The sequence below is a fragment of the Alexandromys fortis genome, unplaced genomic scaffold (genome assembly GCF_014885135.2).
Source record: "Alexandromys fortis isolate MF-2015 unplaced genomic scaffold, M_Fortis_MF-2015_v1.1 scaffold_63, whole genome shotgun sequence".
In the NCBI taxonomy this organism is placed as follows: Eukaryota; Metazoa; Chordata; class Mammalia; order Rodentia; family Cricetidae; genus Alexandromys; species Alexandromys fortis.
Window position 1 is genome coordinate 646,768 of NW_026067953.1, and position 16,869 is coordinate 663,636.

Here is a 16,869-nt window from a genome sequence, read left to right on the forward strand (position 1 = left end):
TCTTATTTTGTGTTTGTATTACCTTAACTGCCATGATATCAAGCTTTCTTAAGACAAAAAAAAAAAAAAAAAAGACCAGCTTCATCTTTTTCTGCTCATTTAAAAAAATGTCAATCATTTTTATGGTTAGTATAGAAATAGACTTTTGCACTTAATATGATGACAATATCAGTTTCATTACCTGTGAAATTATCCAGTTAAATCAAGAAAACATGAAAACCAGGTTATTGAATGAATTTGCTGCTATGTCTAATTCTCATGATTAAATGGAACACAAATCCATTTTTCATTTGTCAGTCTAATGACATCCTCTCTCTCTCTCTCTCTCTCTCTCTCTCTCTCTCTCTCTCTCTCTCTCTCTCTCATCTCTGTTATAGGTAATTACCACTATTCCAAGATGAATGCAATTGTTTGTTTATGATAGGCTGAAAAGGTGACATTTACAATTTGAATATCCAGGTTTTAGAATCAATAGTTTATTGCTTCCTAACTTAGACTTCTGTCCTTCCTATGATTTAACGCTGCTATCAACATTAACTTAGGAAGGATAGGCTTTTTTTAATCTTACTACACTCAGTCAACACTCTATCACCGAGGAGAGTCAGAACAACAGGTCAAAGCAGGAATTTGAAAGTAGGAACGGAAGCAAAAACCACAGAGAAACACTGTTTATTGGCGTGCTGGCCATGTCTACTCCAATGTTTTATATATCCCAAGACTGCCTGCTTAGGGATCGTAATCTCCACAGTAATGTTAGGCCCTCTCACATCAATCATTAATTTAAAATGTACCATCACAGCCATACCTACATGCCATTCTTACTGAGAACTTTTCTCAGTTGAGTTTTTTCTCTTACTAAATGATATTAGCTTTCATAAAAATGAAAAAAAAAAATGATAGCAACAAAAAATTCCCCAAATTCCAAAAAAGGCACACTTTTTCCTCACAGATAATATTGCTGAATCAACATGATTTATTTTATTGTTAGATGTAGAAATTGAGAGAGCACATGTTACTGCTTTGTTCCAAGTTCCACAACTGTTTACTTTGCATCACTAATATTGTTGCCTCGAACTTCTCTAACTTGAAATCAATAGTATTTTTTCTACTCTGTCTAATGTTGACATTGTAAGGTACACGGCTTGAGAGCAATATAAGTAAATGCACCATTATTTCTATATTTGAAATGAGAAAAATAGGGAGATATTTTTGTTCATGGTAGAAATAAAGACTATCATGATATTTCTTAAAGAGTTCACAGAAATTTCAGATGTGAATATGTCTATGTGTATCTTTGGAAAAATTAGTCATTGTTTTGTGAAATCTTAGAATAAATTAAGCCTCTGTTGAAGTTTATGTAGCATGGTTACAGCGATTGCACTTGAATCACAGAGCTATTTCAGGTAAAGTAAAAATAATTCAACTTCACTTAAATTCAGAAGAAGGATTATCATAGACATATGACTATCTTATTGACTATAGAACTAAATTACACACACCTGTGTGATTATTTCCTAGACAATGCTAATGAGGTAAACTGTTTACTGTCAGATTCTACAAATCATAGGAAAGTGTTTGCAGAGAGAATAAAAAGCAACTAATGATTTAGTATAAATTTGCATTTTGACTTAAAAAAGTGCTTTTCACATTAAAGGAGGTGGATAATGGACAAAAAGAAACAGATTCTCTCTCCACAATCCTTCATCCTTGTTAATATCATTTTATCATCATGCTATATAAAATCTAATAATTTTTTTCCATTTTAAAAGTGGAAATGCTCTAAAATTCCTGCAAACATCTAGGTTACTATGCTTTAGTTGCTTTTTTTGTACACATTTTTTAATCATAAATACTTCTGTTGGAAATATACCCATGGGTAAATAACCCATCACATTTTAACTCAACATATCTTCTCCCTGCTAAGCAGTGGAAAAATGCAATCAGAAAAAATAAAGTAAAAAAAAAAAAAGTAAAAAAGAAACTAAGGCTTTCTTCTACTATTTTCTCTTTTCTGGCGTGTTGATTTTTTAAATTTAATTTTTATTAAGTAATCCATTTTTTTAAATATTACATACTAACCCCAATTTGCCCTCTCTACCCTCCTCTCACTCTTTTTCCCCTCACTCCACCCTTACCCACTCCTCAGAGACAGTAAGACCTCCCATGGGAGTCAACTGAGTCTGTCACATCGCATTGAGGCAGGACCAAGGCCCTTTCCTTTGTATCTTGGCTGAGCAAGCTATTCCTCCATAGGGAATGGGCTCCAAAAAGCCAGTTTATGCACTAAGAATAAATCCTTGTCTCACTGCTAGTGGCCCACAAACTACCCAAACCATACTACTATCATCCACAATCAGAGGGTCTAGTTCAGTCCTAAGCAGGTTCCTCAGCTGGACAGTCAGGAGTCAGTGATCACCCACTATCTTGGGTCAGCTGATTCTGTGGGTATTCCGATCACAATACTGACCACTTTGCTCATAGTATCACTCCTCCCTCTCTTTGACTGAACTATGGATGCTAGGCCCAGTGTTTAGTTGTGGATCTCTGCATCTACTTTCATCAGTTGCTCGATGAAGGTTCTATGATGACAATTAAGGTAGTCATAAATCTGAATGGAAGGTTAGTTTAGGCACCCCCTTCACTTTAGAAATCAGTATGGCTGTTTCTCAGATAACTGGTAATCAATGTACCTCAAGACCTAGTAGGTTCTTTTACTTCTAGTTGTTATCATAGTGATAGCTGCCTGGGTCATGATGAGGGAACCTATAGTGACAGCTGACATGAGCTCATGGAATGTAGACTAAAAGTCAGAGAGCCTGAATAGGACTGACCTAGGCCCTCTGCATGTGCATGAAACAATCATGGATATTGGTCGCATAGTAAGGCTTTTAACACTGAGAACAAAGACCTCTCCCTGGTTCGTAGCTGGCTTTTGGTAACCTGTTCACCTTGCTGGATTACATGGCCCTGACTCAATGTAAGTGGAGGAGCTTGATCCTGCCTCACTTTGATGTGCCTAGCTTTCCTCAAGCCCATGGATGGCCTGCCCTTTCTGAATGGAGATGAAACAGGAGTGTATGGGGAGGCAGGAAGATGGGAAAGGGGAGGGGATGGGAACAGAGGCAGGAGGGTAAACTGGTTGGTATTCAAAATAAATGAAAAAATATGTTTTATAAATTAAAGAAAAGAAAAAAAGAAAGTTGCTTGGGACTCCTAGGGGTGGCTTTATGTTAATTGTCCTGTTTTGTTGTCTAAGTTTACTCAAAGTCTTAATGTCTGTCTTTAATTTTAGAAAGCACTTGATTAACACCATTTCAAACACCCCCTTGGCTTACTTTTGCTTTCCTTTGATAGTTCAAGGATGCATATATCAGTTATAACTTTGGAAATCATTTATAGTTCTCCAATGGTCTGTAGATTTTGTTTGCTTGTCTTCTTGGTTGGCTGTGGTGGTCTTCTACTTCAGTTGACTGAGTATCAAATTTTTAAATTTCTACTAATATTGCTTCAGTCCTATTGATTCTCATACTCCATGTATCAACAAGAAACCGAAAGCACCTTTTTTTAAATCTTTTACAGAGTTTACTGATATTCCTAATTGTTTTACATTTTTTTTTGGTGCAGGAGAATTGTCTGCATTCTGTCAATCATGTTATAAATAAACACTTATTGGCAGACAGAAAATATAGGTGGGAAAACTAGACAGGAAGTCTAGTAATGATGTAATGAAAACAGGAGAATTCTGGGAAGGAGGAAGCTGATTCTTCCCACTCCTGCCCAGACTACTGAAGCAGCAGGATGTGATCTGTCCCACTGAAAAAAGGGACTGAGCCACATGGCTAACATAGATCAGAAAAATGGGTTAATCAAGATGTAAGAGTTAGCCAGTGAGAAGCTAGAACTAATGGGCCAATCAGCTTTATAACTTAAAGAGATCTCTGTGTGATTTTTCTTTGGGGCTAAACAATTGAGGGGATGGGGCAGGCAGAAACCCCAACAAACAAGCATGCCTGGACCCCTCATGTTACATTTTTCCTTGATAAATCTAAATTTTATCATATTTAATGTTAGTTTCACTTTGGCTTATCAGATAAGCTTTGGTCTTGATTTTTCCATATGTCTCAGTTTTGAGAACTAAATGCACATAGAACATTTAATAGAAATTTCTTTTTTAACCTACATTTATTATTATTATTATTATTAAAAATTTCCACCTCCTCTCTCCTCCCATTTCCCTCCCCCATACCCCCACTTCCCCTCCCTTTCCCTCTCCTGTCCAAAAAGCAGTCAGGTTTCACTGCCCTGTGTGAAGTCCAAGGTCCTCCCCTCCTCCATCCAGGTCTAGGAAGGAGCATCCAAACAGACTAGGCTTCCACAAAGCCAGTACATGCAGTAAGATCAAAACCCAGTGCCTATTTAGATAAATAACACTTTAGTGGAAGAATTTTTCTGTTAGCTAGGAATCAAGTTAACGTTAATACTTGCCATAAATGTTTTTCACATCTGTGTTGAGATTGTTTGTTGGTGTTGCTGAGGATATTTCCTATAATTTTGGACTTCCTTAAATAGTGTTCTCCTCTTACTACATATATTTCAGCTACCAATAATTTTTTTTTATTATCAAATCCCCATTGTTGTGGTGATAAGTTAGAGAGGAAGAGAAATATTCTACAATACAATACGAGATTTATGTTAGTATTCCATGTTTCTGTTCAATGCCTTTATACATTTTCATTAGTTCTCTCTTTTTCTTCTTTGGTTAGACAAGCTGGTGGGAGGATCATCCCAGGATAAAGTAAGGAAGAGAGGACAAATCCAACAATATCATGGGCTGTGAAAAAGAAAAAAAAAAAAAACCCTTTGATATCAGGAATCTTCAAAATTGAGTCACATATTTATGCATATTAGATTTTCCCCAGATCATAGCAATCAACCAAATGCAGATTAAATTCAACTAAATGATTTAGAAAATCTAAATATTTTTCCTTTCAATGGTTAAGGAGAATCTGTCTTTTTACCCTCTGTTCCTTAGTCTTGAAAACTTTAGTCTTGGTCACTAGAATGCAAATCTAGTGTATCCAATTAATTGTCAGAAATAATAATCCATGATTATTCATTCTCACATGATTTTTCATTTTGGGCATTATCATATCTCCTTATAATGCAAAAACTAACCATTTTAGATGGAAATTAATATTTTGGTAGTGTTTCTAAGTATATATTGTCTTTACTATTATTTTCTTTCTAGCTCTGTAATACACACTAAGATCTACTTTTTTGAAGTTTTTACCCTTGTATGTGATACGTGCATATTTTTGCACATGCATGTACATGCTCTACTTTAATGTGGATGCTTATTATCAAAATTCAGGCATTAGTTATTATACAACAGTCACCCTTAAAATGTTAATCCTACAGTTATATTTGACTTTAAAATCATTCAGAAAGCTATGGATTCTAACTCCAACATAGACAATCAGAAATAGAAAGAAAGAAATGAGTAAGGCATAAATGTGTATGTTTAATTTTATCTATGAAGATACATGTTATCTGTGAGATGAGGTCTAGGTATATTTATAGAATGATTTTCTAGCTTTCGACAAGGAGATGGCATGTAAGTTTTAAATGTGCACAGTCTATTTCTGACTGTTCAGTGTCCTTTCCCCTTCCAAATCATTGTTTTTACATCCACTTCCTGCATGCCTGCGCTCAGGAAGTGATAAAGTTTTTACAGTTGCTGATGGATCTCTCAGCAGCTCATGCCAAGTTGTTTCCTGGTGCCAAACACAATGGATCAGGAAACATGGCACGTGACCAGAAAATTCCTATTGTGTTAAATAAGTTTTCGCCCACTTGTAGTTCCAAACAGAAATGTCGACTATAATAAAATATGTCTACACAATGATGGATGACCTCACAGATGTCCAGGTAGTTATCTCTGTGCATAGTTTTCTTGTCACTAAGACTTTGAAGATTAAAATTTTAAAAACTAGTCCCCTAAACCTGTGAATAGACTGCAAAGCATTTGAGGATGATAGAGTTCATATAATAAATCAAAATGCTTACTTAATACAATTCTCATGAATTTTATCTTATTTAAAATAATATTTTTCTAACTACTTATCAATGGTGTTTTAATGGTGATATATAACAGATTTCAGAATGAAAGCTTATTAATCTAATAAAGCTCTCATGATTTGCTTATGCAAAAACCTTTGCAGAATGATCTTTTTTTGTATTATTTGAATACAACCAGCAGCTAATGTCAAGCATTGGATTGTTTTTCTCATCTTCATAACCAAATGTTTATTATTTCATAAAAAAATTCTTAACTTTCAATATTTCACAGTTTCAAAGAGTTTGGCTTAGGAAATCTTATTTTGTTGTTGTTGTTGTTAACCAAAAGTTTGGAATTAAGTTTTATTTATTTATTTTTTTTAATTAAGTTTTTTTATGAGAACAGCATGATCAGCTAAGTCAGCATCCATGTGAAGAAATAAAAACTTTAGTTGTGTTCCATAAGGATCTGTGTGAGTGCAAAGGCCATGTCATCATTTATGTGTGAACTACTTAATTGTACATTGTACTACTCAGTCTCTGGTTTCATTTTTTTCAACTGTCAGGGTGATATCTGAGCACATGCTGAGATAGAGGGTGCCCTGGCACATAGCAGGAGATTTGTAGCCATACTGCAGAAATCACCCTTAGCAAAACGTATCACAAAAGAACCATCTTGGTAGAGTTCAGGTCTCCTTACTGATTTGCTTCTGGATGGGAGTAACTTTGAGGAAAATTAGCAGGAATGAATTCTGTTAATGAGCTGGTCATAAGTCTGTTAGTAAAGTTGAACTCTAATTCAGAGTTCCAGTAACACATTAATAATATGAGCAAATAAGAAGACGCAAGAAGAAGGACAAAAGCATTTTTAAAATAATAGGCTTAGAGATGTAGCTCAGTTCTTACAAGGCTTTCTCGCCCACCAAAGCCCTGAACTCCTCTCCAGCATCCCAGGAACTCAGAGACTGTGATCATTCTAGCACTCAGCAATTAGAATCAGGAATGAAAAAAAATTGAGGTCACCATTGGCCAACCTGGGATATATAAGACTATAAAAAAGGAAGGAATTTAGAGAACAAATGCTGTACAAGTTATGATCTGCTAAATAATTATGCTAATTTACCAGTTAGAACTACCAGAATATTCTAATGTTTTATTTGTTTTAAGTTCCACTCTACTGTCAACTGTCTTTGTCACCAAAAGAGTTGTATAGTTTTAAATGTACAAAAATATGACAGATTAATAAAATTGAGAGAATTAAGGAACTTGGGCCGTAGATCAAAGACAGACAAGAAGCCCAAGAGGGAGGGTGAGAAAAAGGTAGAAAATGAATTTGTTTTTGTAGTTTATTGTTATATTTTTTCCTGGTTTTCATGTGTGTGTGTGTGTGTGTGTGTTTATGAAAGAGATAGACACACACACAGAGAGACTTATGTAAGAGTCTATATTTAGGAAGCACACATGTTGTTCAACAGCTAACTATTTCAAACCCCAAAAATTAAACTGGACTATAGATACAAACTATGGTCCACAAGATATAGGTTAAACTATATAAATAGATATTGATTTTTTCTTTTATACAAATAAATTACTCATTTTATAGAAAAAAAGTAATTTGAAAATGATTAGCAAATAAGCATAAGAATAAATGTCTCTTCTTTTTTTTCAAAAGAAACAGATTACACAATGAGGCCAGGAAAATCTAAATGAAAGGCAAAATGACAAAATAATATTAAACTTTATGGGACATATAGTTTTTTCTTTCTTCATGTGTAAATATAATCGATATTTTATTATTTATTTTATTTTCAGTTTAAAAATTCAACTTAAATTATGTTGTAGGATAACTTTTCCAGTGTTGTTAGTAAAATAAGCTATTTCCATATTTTATTTCAACAATTCCATTGATTCAAGCCTCATAGTAACTGTGGAATGATTCTTCATTGCTAACAGATGAAAGTGGATGGCTAACAAGGCTTAAAAACAGTATATATACAAAAAGAAAAGCCATAATAGTATCTCATAAACAGAACAAATTCCTTGACTTTCTTGTAGTTTTATATGGTAGCTATTTTTTTAAACATAACTCTGAACGAAACTACAAGTCTAACCTAATACCAGAAGTACAAAATAGATTTTTTTTGCCTCTAATAGTTCATATCACTTTTATATTTTGTCTATTTTAATAGGAATTTATTAATACTTTATAGTTTTTGTTTGAAAATATTATAGTTTTACAGGTACAATAATTGTTACCATTATTTCAAGGGCAAAAATCAAGAGGTTTTCTTTCTCCTCTTCTTTTCCCCCTCAAGGAAAGTTTCAAGAACACGTTATAATTAGCAACTATATGTTTTTGAAACAGGAAATTGTAAAATAAAATTTATATAAGAAACAATCAATTTATTATTAATATCAAATTGTATTATTTTATAACCTTGGAGTTAATAGTATTCAAATTTGCTTTTCCGCAAACATGCAAGTAATAATACATATATCATTAATCTGAAAGATTCCAGCAATTTATGGGACCTTACTTCCTTGAGGCAAAGAAAATTTTCAGTATTACAGTGGAAATTTGGGGACTTTTGGTCTGCCTCAATCCAAGCATCAGATTGTTGAGCACAGATGAAATGTTTATCAGTCAGGCATAAAATGATTACTTCTAAACTCTTGTCTAGTGGTAAATTCCACAGAGTAAAGAGAGGCAACATGTGCTTTCACCATGTAAACTGGAGTGTTTTTTTTTTTTTTTTCTTTAGGAGACTTATATGAATGCTAAACATTGTTAGTGTAAAATATCATTGTGCACTAGGCAGTTTCCACTAAGGAGAAACTGGCCCTTGTGGCCCTCCCCAGCAAAGCAGAAATGGCTTACTGAAGAATGACCCCTCCTGAGTGGTAGATCAAACTGCAGAGCTGTGTCTGTTTGTCCCATCTTTTCACTTTGTTTTGCTTTGCTGACATTTGGAGTGAATCTGATTGGTCTGGAATTAGCTTTCTTATCCTGTGAAACATCTGTACTGTATTGTTCCAAAGGATTAGCTACCCTCTGGGGATTCTGTGAAGTCAGGACAATGGAGGTCATTAAAGGTGCAAACATTTATTTTCCGGCCTCTTATTCAGGAGGGAAAACCAGGCAGAGCATGGATATTTTTTTTTTCTTTTCTTTTTTATCTTTTTAATCCAGAGCTTAACACTCTTAAAAGTACAACCATAGAGCAGCAAAGCCAGCTAGACTTGTTACAGTGGAACTGATGACTTTAGGAATTTGGAATTATTTACAGGTCAAACGAGAGGCAAAATGAAAGCTTGATTTTCCAAGTCTTTGGAGGTTTAAAGCAAACGGGATTGTGCCTGTCAAAAGTAGAGAATTCCACACGAATCTGAGATGAACAGCTAGGCGATAGCTAGCCTTTGGTGGAATTGTTAGTCAAGAATATTTGCCTCACTGATTTCTCTAATTATAACAAACTATGTTTACGTTGCTGTGTTTTCCAAAATTCCTTCAAAGGCCTTATTTAGAAATCTCATGCAAGGGCAAATCCAGTTGACTCTGTCTGTGATGCTTGAGAGATAAAACGGGAAGGACCAGTGGCATAGCTTAGCAGTTAAAAACACAGAAATCACTTCCAGGAAACATGATCATGGATACAAAATGAAAGATCACAAATGAAAAGAAAATATTGATAAATGACATATATGCTAAATTAGACTCTGCAAAGCACACTAAAACCTACAGGGACGAAATGAATAACAACTTGAAATGGGCAAACGATATATCTGTTTCCGAGGAATTCACACAAGCATCAGTCAGAAGGATTAAACTGGAGACATTTGTTGTTTGTTTTACAAATGTTACTTCCAAAATCAAGGTGTCAAGAGGACCACCATCCTAGTGAATCACTGTATGTAGCTCCCTTTGTTTGCCCTACCAACTGTTTAAGGATGATGTCCATTCTTGGCATTCCTTGGTGGTGGATAGATAATTCTTTTCTCCCCCAATATGACTCTTTTTGAAGTGTTTGTTCTCTCCATGTCCCGTCTTATTATACTATCTTATTTATGGAGGACTTCCCTTTTCAGTGTTACTTTTCTTAACTTGATGTTATTTCCAAAGACCCTATATAGTGTAAGATCACATTTGTAAATCCTAGAATGTAGGTCTTCAAAAGTTCTCTTTGGAAGGCACAATTCAGCCTATAACACATCAAGAGATATATAACAAAGTATTTTACTGTATCAACTATCCATAAATACATAAAATCATGTTACAAATCATTAGCCTTTAGAATAATACAACAAAAATTGCATTGAGGTTTCAATTTGTGTACATTTTTATTGAAGATAATAAAAATACCAGGCAAAACAAATTTTGTTTAGCCTGTGGAGAAACTAGAAACAAGATATCCCCCTAGAAATGTAAAATGCTAGAAGATGTTGTCAATTTTCCAAAGAATTTAACAGAATCTTGCTGTACAAGCTAATAATTCTGCACTTAGTTCTCTCTATGTACGTAATACAAGTATAAGTCCTGTAGATCCTTATACATGAACATTCATAGAAGCATTATACTCAGTTTAAAAATCTAAAAAATTTAAATGCCCCTTAATCAGTGAATGGATAAACAAAGAGTGCTTGGCAAATTTGTCATCTAAAATCTAAGGAAATATGATATAACATGAATCTATTTTAATGACATAATACAAAATTGAGAAACTGGATCAAAATTTTAGTGTATCAATTAATTGAAATGAAATGTCCAGAAGAAATAAATCTCTAAAGATAGATGGAGCCTCGGTTGCCAGGGACTAAATGTGGAGTTGCAGATCCATGGTAAAATAGAACCTTTACTCTCTATAGAATGAGGATGCAGTTGTGGGACAACCATGTCCCAGTTAAGAAGTATTGAGCACTGAACTCAGGGCTCCACGTATGGTAGAAGATCATTCAACCAATTGATCTATACCCCAGGCATCAAAAGTCTGTTTTATAGCCCAAATATTACAAAATTCAATATATTACTATATACCAAATGACTTGTATGTTGTGTGCTATTATTTCATTTGATCATCAAAATAATTAGGGTTAATATGGCATTTGAAATCTGATATCTTGATAATTTAATTAAACTTTCTAAAGCTACAGAGGAAGCACATTCAGTCTGATAAAAGAATTGTACCTGACTTCAGCAACTACACCTATTTTACAAAACAACCTGCTTCTACCTGTCATTTTTAAATTATTTTTTTCAATTTCTGAGAATTGCATAAATGAGTGCTATATCTACGTCATTCCTCTTCTCTTTTCATCTTTTTCAGCTCCGCCTATGTCTTGAACCTCTCTAATTCATGACATCTTATTCTCTAATGATTGTCTCATACATACACACATAACCTGATAAATTAATTACGGTTGCTTTTATGTGCTTATGTGTATGTGGTTACTAATGTCTGCTTGGGATTGGATAACTTACCAGGAGGGCTTGTTTCTAGAGAAAATTGATTCCTCCTTTCTTGGCAGCCCTTCAGTTCTGCCAGAATAGATACTGTCTATTGTTGATATAATCTATAACTTTATGCTAGATTAATGTAGATACATAAATAGATTAATTTAGTTAAGCAGTTCTTAACCCTGGCTACCCTTTTGAATCATCAAGGAAGCTTTTAAACTCTGTAGGCCTGACCCCACATCATATAAAATATATAAGAATAGTCAGACATGTCAGTTTACTGCACAGGATATTGGGATGATGTGATGATTGAAAACCACTACTCTGAAATAAGCCATATTGAACAAGCACCACATCTTTAAAACTTACACACCAATGAAACATGTTTCTCTATTCCTAATATTATGCTATCAAAGTTTCCATTTTAGAAACAAATCATTTTCTGGAAGGACATCACTTATTTAATTATGTCTTGTGCTAATTATATTTGCAAATGCAAGCTAAATTTACTTAGCTAAATATGTCAAATTATATATTTTTTATAAATAGTGGGAAAGAACAGTGTAGTCATCAGAGAAGGAATTATCAGTTGCAGTGGGTTGTAATGATTCTTAGATATTCTCAATTTAGAAACACTGCATAATAATTAAGTAATGAATTAACTAATTAAAAATAAAATTAAATGTTGAGTCCAGAAACTTTTAGAAAGAATAATTAGAACCAGTTGTGGTAAATCATTTATGCAAATGAAAAACAAACTATATTAATTATTATTGACTAACATCCCAAAAGATATTTTTAACTCAAATTATATAATTGTTTGCTTTATCTTACACATCCCCATTAAATGCAGCACTATTCACAACACCCAAGAATAAATTTGTCTCTACATAGATAGGTGAATGTATTAATAAAATGTTTAAATATCTATATCTATATATTACCTGGCCATAAAATTGATATTCCATTATTTATGATAGCTTGGGTGAACCTCAGTGATACTATGCTAAATGACATGCAAGACACATGAAATTAAATGCATATTCACATTTACAGAGGCTAGATAAGTCCATCTTAAGAATCAGATGGTAGAATAGTGTTTATGAGAGGCTACATAGAATTGAAAAAGATAGACAAAGAAGTGTGAACAAATAAAGGGGTCCAGCCAGAAAAGAAGTGGTACTCCCTCTGTTTTAGATCTGATAATGTAGTTATGGTTGAGACCTGTAAGTTGTAGAATTTAAAATATTCAGTAGAGAGGATTTGTGAATCTTCCTGACTCAAAGATAGGATAAATGTGGAAGACAATTGATATACTGTTTGTCTGTTATTCTTATTGTACCATGTACAGATACAATGAGGTATCATAGTGTAATAAATATTTATTATAATATGTGGACTAAAATAAAAATAATTTAGTAATAATTGAACACAATTAATTATCTCAAAGATTTTCCTATAGGGTATATTACAACTTTATAAATAAAATTCAAAACCAAAACCAAATGAAAACCATTTTAAGGGAAATGATTACCAGTTGCGGGAGAAAAAGGAAAATAAGACAAAACGGAACACATACTTAGATGCAATGATATTGGTCATTCTAGTTTTCTTGAGTGTGTCCTGACAATTACATTATTATTATTTCCTAGCTGTTCAAAAGTATATGGATTCTCTGTGAATTAACATATAAATAAAGCATAACCTATCAATTCAAACACCCAATAAACAATGTAATGTTGAATTAAATAATGCCAACATAATATCACAGAAAGCAGAATTGTGCATTTTCACTGTTGGACAATCAATACTGTGTATTTGACATATTTTCTCCTGTTATTTTCCTCCCATATGTTGGGTATGGTAAGAAAAGAAAAAGCATCTTTGATGGAAGTTTGTATTTTCCCAACCCATTGTCAGGAAAATGTAAGATACTGTAGAGCTTTATTCAAAAAGTAAAATGTGTGGATAATCTCTGAGGATTCTTTGTGCACAGCTGTTCGGAAAATCACCTTCTTGCTATTCATTGTATATCTAACATCTGTCACAACACTTTTGCACATAATCATTCACACAAAACTTGTTTCTCTTGATATCAAATCCCACACTTTTCAGGTAATTGAAGACATTATGCAATCCTGTATAAAGAAATACAAGGAGAAACAGAACTTAAAGATTCAGCTCATGTCTATGTCTAAATAAATTAGTTCACCACAACACTAATGTAGCTTTCCAAAGCCTTTGAACTTGATAACATTGTGTAATATTTGATATAGAAAACACATATATTCACCCCGAACACAGTCTTACACACTTTCCTACTTATGGGATAGAAAAAGTATATCAGGTTTCTTCTATCCATCTAAACAGTGGTATAGATTCCATCACAAGTATTTCTACATCTTCAGGCAATAGAATTTTTCAAGATGTTTATACTAACTACAAATGAAAGACAAGACCAAGCATAAAATACTGCAGGTTTAGGAGAGTCAAATTTCAACTACTATATTTACCATAAAAACCATCATTTAAAGATTAAATTCCCTTCCATTCATTCTAGACCAGATCCTCCCTGCTAATGCACATGAACATGATAATGTCTAGCTGCTAGCCTGGCTGGTTATGTAGGATGAAAACATCCTCCAAAAGGTTCTGTCCTTATGTTATGAGAACTGCTTTTGCATTGTAGAAATTTAGCACAGCGTAGAAAATACCATGGGGTCGGGTCATCCACTGCCTTTGTTATCATCATTCCTTCCTAATGATGACATCTTCCACTAGTTGAAATAATAATTTTCAGTGAAAGTGCTCACTTTGTCATCTGTCTTTATGGATAGGGTATTAGAGAAACAAAAGAGAAACATGATTTTCCTTGACACAGGCATTATTTGAAACATAACCTTTCTTTCTCTCAACTATTCCTCTCTGTGGTTCTCCAATATGGGGGATTTTAAATCTATACAAGAGAAGATCGGTAGTGACTTCAAACAGGTTTTAAAAGACCAAGACTGGGAGGAAGCATGATAATATGATGTGTCTAGGCACAGGACCTTATTCCACATCTTACATCAAATGAAAACACATGTAGTAAATAATAGATTGTGTCATGATAACAATATCATCATTGAAAAACTGGAATCCAGAAAGTTCACCGTATTGTTTAAAACTTATTCTTTTGTGTCACCCACTCAAATATCAATTATTGTACAGTATTAGTGACAAGAAATTTTGTCATGTATAAGGCTAATGTTTGAGGATTTCCAGTTCTGTACTTTCTTTCTTTCTTTCTTTTTTTTTTTTTTTTTTTTTTTGTTTTTTGTTAACAGACTTAATTCACTTTTATTTTCCTTGTATAAAAACCCTTATGTGGTGGCCACAGCTGGAGCCTGGGTCCTCTGAACAGAGACTCTGGTGTGGTTTTTCACAAGATGGTCAGTGAATTCCTGATAAGGAGACTTGGTGAACACAGTCTCTTTCCAGAGGTCGGGGGTCAGGTAGCTGTAGGTCTTAGAGATGGCATCAAAGGTGGCCTTGGCAAAGTTGCCCAGGGTGGCAGTGCAGCCCCTGGCTGATGTGTAGCAGTCATCGATGCCAGCCATCATCAGTAGCTTCTTGGGGACAGGAGCAGAGACTATGCCAGTGCCTCTGGGAGCAGGGATGAGACGCACCAGCACAGAACCACAGCAACCTGTCACTTTGCAAGGAACAGTGTGGGGCTTGCCAATCTTGTTCCCCCAGTAGCCTCTCCGCACAGGGACAATGGAAAGCTTGGCCAAGATAATGGCCCCACGGATGGCAGTGGCTACCTCCTTGGAGCACTTGACACCGAGACCTACGTGACCATTGTAGTCCCCAATAGCAACGAAAGCCTTGAACTTGGTCCGCTGGCCTGCCCTAGTCTGCTTCTGCACGGGCATGATCTTCAGAACCTCATCCTTTAGGGAAGCTCCCAGGAAAAAGTCAATAATCTCAGATTCCTTAATGGGCAGGGAGAACAGGTAGATCTCCTCTAGGGACTTGATCTTCATGTCCTTAACCAGGCGGCCCAGCTTGGTGACGGGAATCCACTCCTTGTCTTCAGCTTTACCTCCGCGAGCCCCGCGGCCTCGCCCTTGGCCACGGCCTCGACCACGGCCGCGGCCCCTCAGACCGCTGCCGAATCCTCCGCGGAAGCCACCACGGCCTCCTAATCCTGGGCCCCCGGTCCTCCGGACCCTCCCGCTGCACCGGCGTCATCCGCCATTTGGTGTTTTCTAGAAGAAGAAGAAGCCAGTTCTGTACTTTCATATCAATGTTTTCTTGGAGAGATATTTGTTGTAATGACCATAGCAGAAGTGGTAAGATGCTAAGAAATTGCAATTTGTCTTTTGTTCACTGACAACTTGGTATTATACAGACTCTTTTTTAAATCTTGCTTTTTTTATTTTGAACAAGTTTAAGAATATTGGTAAAGAAAAAAATTAATTGTAAGGAAAGCAGACCAAGGCATCCTACACACACACACACACACACACACACACACACACACACACCACATCCTTTCTTATTGCTGGTCATATGGTTGCTGATGCCTCCATTTTCTGTAGATTGAACAATTAGGAAAAAGAACAAATCCTTCTAAGTGAATCACTGAAAATTTCTACGAGCCCCAAAATTTTCAATGGAAAATCTTAAACTCCTTAAGCAAGGGTTGATGTCATATACATCTCTCCTCTGCCTCCCTTTATTGTTGGGTGCCTGCCTTCCTTTATTATCAACCATGGTACATTTCTTTGATTTTTGTGATATTCCGTTCTCTTCTGCCTACATCTTGTATTTAATAATATAATTCTACACAGTTTAAGAGTACAAACTGTCTCACAATCTTTATTTTATACAGACTCCAAAAGAAATTAATAACTACTTTCCTGTAATAATTACTTGATTCCTTGGAAGTCGCCCTAATTTCACTATAAAAAGAAGTAAGAGTATCAAAATATTTTCTCAAATTCTCTTGGAAATGAAGGCTAATCTTCATGATTTTTGAAGCCCTATGATATATCATGATTTGCTGATGAGAATATAATTGAATTAATAAAGTGAGGAAGTAGTGAAATATTAACAAATGATGTAAGGCATAAATTATCTTATTCATATATGAAGATGATATTCTTTANACATATACACACATAAGAAAACACACATATACATTTTGAGACAGAGTTCTCTGTAGCCTTTGGAGTCTGTCCTGGAACTCTCTCTATATACTAGATTGGCCTCAAACTCACAGAGATCTGCCTGTCTCTGCCTCCAAGTACTGGGATTAAAGGCATGTGCCACTACTGGCTCCTGCATGTAAATATATTTTTAAATGATTTACA

At 34.8% G+C, this 16,869-nt stretch overlaps 1 pseudogene; it reads right to left on the reverse strand.

Moving 5' to 3' along the window:
* Positions 1–14,820: 14,820 nt before the first annotated feature.
* On the reverse strand, positions 14,821–15,752 carry LOC126507249 (40S ribosomal protein S2-like; annotated as a pseudogene).
* Between the last annotated feature and the right edge of the window lie 1,117 nt (positions 15,753–16,869).